The following is a 5,167-nucleotide window of genomic DNA, read 5'->3' on the forward strand; positions in this document are numbered from 1 at the left end:
AAGTTCATACTAAATTTCCTCGACGATTAGCCATGCATATGCCAATTGACACTCCACAGTTGTTGCAAAGGGCATTGCATCGTACTCGCGACGATGTTAATCGCATGACCCAACGTTTGCAAAGGTCCGAACTAATGAAGACCGCAAATGAATGTACCGAAGATGGGTTAATGGATGATGCGCACTAGTACTTCACCTGGAGCATGGATGCTATGTATGAATCTGACATTGAGATGTCAGATGAAGATGATAATGAATGAAAGTGTTTCGGTGTCTGACCAAACGATTTCTCTTGTAATGGCTTTGTAATGGTTACCCACAAGTTATCAATAAAAGGAGAGTTTACAATGGGAAACAAACTGTCTATATTGTTTCTAATTATCGCTTCTGTACTAGTTTCACTGAAATTGCACAACATTATGTGTCTTGCATTATTGTAAACATCATCATACGGCATATGCATTTTCCCCTTGTAACTGTTTATTATTTTAGTTTGCCAATTAGTTCTATACTTGACAGATTAAATGGTTGTACACTTCCATGGGAAATGTGGCTATTCAGTACATCTCATACGTTTGCTCCCTATACTCTACACTCTTCATTGTTTATTCCCTTAAATTGATTATGGAACATTATTTTCAAAACAATATACCAACCTTACATTGTGATACTAAATTATAATGATGCTAATGAATGAACTTTCTTCCCTTAAAAGAGATAACATACATTGTAATATTTTTGATCCACTCGTTACCAATGCAATGAGAATTTTGCAAGTCATGGACCAAATAGTAAGACAGTACTGCAATGGACCAAACAGTAATGACTTGTCATAAACTTAATATTGGACCAAACAGTAACACATAGTGCAATGGATGGTTAATAACGTACACCGGTACACACGAACAACAGTGCAGTGGACGGTTACACACGAAAACATAGACCCGCTACACACTAACAACATAAAACAGTAAGACATAGTGCAATGGACGGTTACAGACGAACAACATACAATAAAGTACGAGACACACACATATTGAACAACACCACTTTGATGTTTGATTTGTCATTCCTCATCTAACATGTAGTAGTCTGAGAGATATTTGTCATTGTTTAAGACATTATTTCGCTATGTCACAGTCAATTCTCTGTTGCTAGCTTCCGCCATTTCGGTGGCTAGTTGAAGCATGAAATGTCGACATCTTCGTAGCAACATTCTGCTGTTCTCCTTTTTAATTCTATTGACTGCTTGCTCATAGTCACCCACATTTCGTCTACGCATGCTTAATGACCGATGATGAGGTACCAGTGCCTCTAAGTTACGTAGTAGACGCGGCCCGTGAGGCTTTGCTACTACAATTCGGACTCAAATTGTCACGGTTCTTAATCTGATCTCACAATGTGCAATGTGAGATTGATGAATCACCAAAGAGTCAAAATCCGGCAAATCATTTTGGAAAACTGATTTTTAAGAAAGAAATACCAAACATGGACTGCTTTTCCAGATACAGAGTCGCCACCTAAATATTTTATTTTTGGGGAAATTTAGGAAACCCTGACTCGTTGCCTAAGGACACGTGTCCGTCATCACCAAAGTTGCCTCGGTTCGGGAACTTGGGTACGATTGGGGAAGGTCATCTATGAGCACCCCCGCTCGCTCGATCAAAGATCGGCCTGTACTAAACATGATATCTTGTTTTTGAAAACACATGTATTCTTATTCTGGTTAATTAGCTACTCTTACTATGTGATGCGCACAACACACAAGTATAGATTAGATCGCCTAATTTGGAACAAAACATTGCATATCCATTTGTTTGGAAAATGGTTTGAAGTTTGCTACTCGTAAGTAGGCTAAAATGCGGATTTGATGAATTGTTCCAATTCAAGTGATCCAACCTTCACCCACAGGCATTCAGGCAGTTATATCAACTAAGCAGTTAGCCTCATGGCAAGCATGCTATCATGTTAACACTAACACTCATGCAAGATGCTAAAGCATAAACACTTACAGTGTTCTCCGAACCAAAACAGAAGCTAGTTAGTAATCAAATGCATGATTCTAGTTCATGTTTGAAATGTCTAATGCAACACATAGAAGATGCAATTACGAATAGGCTCGGCTGATTCTAAAATGGCATATGAGGTGCAACAATTGATACATGTATTCAAATTGGAATTGAAATACAATGCGGTTAGTATGATGCACCGAGCCCGGTGCATGCAATGTAGATGAATGCATGCAAATATGCAAAGCATAAGGATGCTAGACAGATGAATGGATGCAAACATGCAAAGCATAAGTATGCTAATTGAAAATGACCTAAAACTAACCAACAAAAGTAGGTAAGTAAAAAGGAGAAAGACGTGGGGTTGGAAGACATGCACACACACACACGCACACTTATTACAAAATTGGCCCTCTCGACGGAGGGTCCGAATAAATAATACATGTCAACTAATTAACTAACTAACAAGCTAATTAATTATTACATGACCAAATGAATAACTAGCTATAACTAATTATTACAACAATTAACTAATTAACAAATTAATTAATTAAATTACAAAATCAAATGCTAACTAACAAGTAAGCAATTGAACAATGCTACCTCGGCAAGTTGAAGAAGGTGAACATGCATGCTCGGTTCTCGTCCCGGTAAGCTCTCCGGTTGCTCTTTAGAGGCACTGTCTGTAGGGTGTCCTTGAGACCTTGCTGCTGGAACTTACCAAAACCAGTCTGGGGAATGCATCAGTGGCCAGGCGGCCATAGAGAGATGCTGCGGACCACCTGCCGACCAAGGATGGTACACTGCCAGCGAAGGATGAGGAGGTGCCAGCCATCTGTAGGGCACTGCCGGCCACTGATGTACTGTGAAACCAAGCTGCAGCAGAGCATAAAATAGAGAAAAGAGAGGGTCTCCCAAGGATATATACGCACTATGCCACCCCATATCACCTCGAAACATCGAGGGAGAGGCATAATCGGATCCACGACTATCAATCACGCATCTCGATGCATGATGGCCAAAGATCCAACTTGTGCAAATCAATATGAAATGAATGCACAAATAAACACATAAAGCCTAAAACTCTATCATGGATCATCAAGAGCGTCGGCGACCAAGAATTGAGACACGTTTCATCACTTGAAGTATGAAACATCCCTCGTTTCTCGTGCTCGGATTAACACATAATCCAAACAACAATGCAACACAAGCATGGCAAACATGCAATGCAACTATATGGCATACTCAATGCTCAATGCTAAGAACTAGATGGCATGCTCAAAGCATGGTGATCATAAGGTTCTAAGTACAATGTAATGCATGCACGTACAATGCAATGCAACAAGGGTAACAACATGGCATGCAACAAGTATGCAATTATGTACCAATGCATGCAACAACATGTGATCATGGTATGAATTGTACTACCCTAAACATGCAAGCTATCATGCACAACATGTTAAAGGGGCCAAGAATGCCAATGCTAGCAAAGAGGATAACACCATAAGCATGCATCACAATGCTCAAACACTCGAACCAGCCCCAGAAAGAGTTGCACCATGCCCAAAACAGTGGCAAAACAAGTTAAGATAGAAGCTCAAAGTACTATACAAACATGCATGCGCATTAGCCTGAGCTTAAGGCACAAAACACAACTTTTAAGCACACTTAAGGAGTGAAAAGCATGCAAGTATGACAATACTACATGCTCTGAAATGATGTTAGGAATGATGCCAAATCACACACATAACACAAGCATGGCATGCATGAAGCTCAAAAGCTAAGAACTAGCAAAGGGACTTAAGCCATGGCCATACAAAGCAAGCCCCAAAGGGCTAAGGGAACCTAAAATAGTCCCAAGGCAGGTCCAAATAAGACAAAAAACAAGCTCGAAGCTAGCCAACACAAGCTAGAACACAAGGCCAAAAACATGGAGCATGCAAAGCTACAAAAGAGGCAATGCACTACACCTATTGAAACCAAACATGGCATGACTTGGACAGCATAAAATAGAGTTACATCATGGTATAACAAGACCAAAAATGCACTGATATGATGACCCAAAGGCTTAGGCTTAGCGGCATGCACAAAAGTTCATTCATGAGGCATAAAGAGCCAAGGCTCCAAGGCATTAAAAGCATGTCAAATGCAAGTGTATGACCACATTTTATGGACTGAAATAACATTTGAAATGATGGCAAAGCATGCAAACATCACATGTATGGCATGGTAGGGGCCTTAAAACCCAAGGCTAGTCAAAGCATTTACACTATAGCTATACAAAACATGAGTGATATGGCCATGGCAGCCCAAAACAATCCTAGGATAGCCCAAAATAAGAATAAAATCATGTTGGAGCAAAGCCAAAATATGCTAGGATGATGAGTCAAAACATCATGCACATAAAGCTAGTAAGCAAGATTTGTTCTACAAGTATATGGAGCATGCAAAGGATGACCAAACCAGCTATGGACAGAGTCATGACATGGAAAAACATCACCAAAAATATGCTGAAATGGACTCAACATAAGCTAGGATAACATGCTAAAGCAAGAAGCGTATAAAGCTAGTTTATGAGATTTGCACTACAAGTGTATTATACATGCATGGAGTGACAAAACCAACCCAAAATAGATCTAAGGCACGGTAAAACATCACCAAAAACCTACTGAAATGGACTCAACACAAGCTAGGCAAACATGCTACTTTGATGAGCTACAAATGGGATTACACTACACATACAGGATGCATGCAAAAAGTGACCAAACCAGCCATAGATAGAGCCAAGTAAGGTCCTAAAAGTCAAAAAAAAAGGCCTGAACCATGCCTCAAAAATACAGAGAGGCATGCTCCTTTGGAAGGCCAAAAACTCAAGCAAACAAGAATCAAAAGAGAGGGGGCCACCCCCTCTGATTTGATGCCTCAAAACCATATGCCTACCACTGAAAATCCACTAGATTTCAGTGGTTAAACGGCCAAACCAAGGCTAGCTCGAAGGCCTTAAGGCATGGCTTAAAACAAGGCCAAACAAGGCCAACAAGAGGGTTGGAGACCCTCAACAGCCAAAAGACCTTAAACAACCACCAAAAGCACTTAAATACAAGACTTTTTTTCAGTTGAAAGAAAGGCCTAAAACAATATGCAAGAATGGCCAAAAT

The sequence above is a fragment of the Camellia sinensis genome, chromosome 13, assembly GCF_055761805.1.
Source record: "Camellia sinensis isolate YWXY chromosome 13, ASM5576180v1, whole genome shotgun sequence".
NCBI classification, from domain to species: domain Eukaryota; kingdom Viridiplantae; phylum Streptophyta; class Magnoliopsida; order Ericales; family Theaceae; genus Camellia; species Camellia sinensis.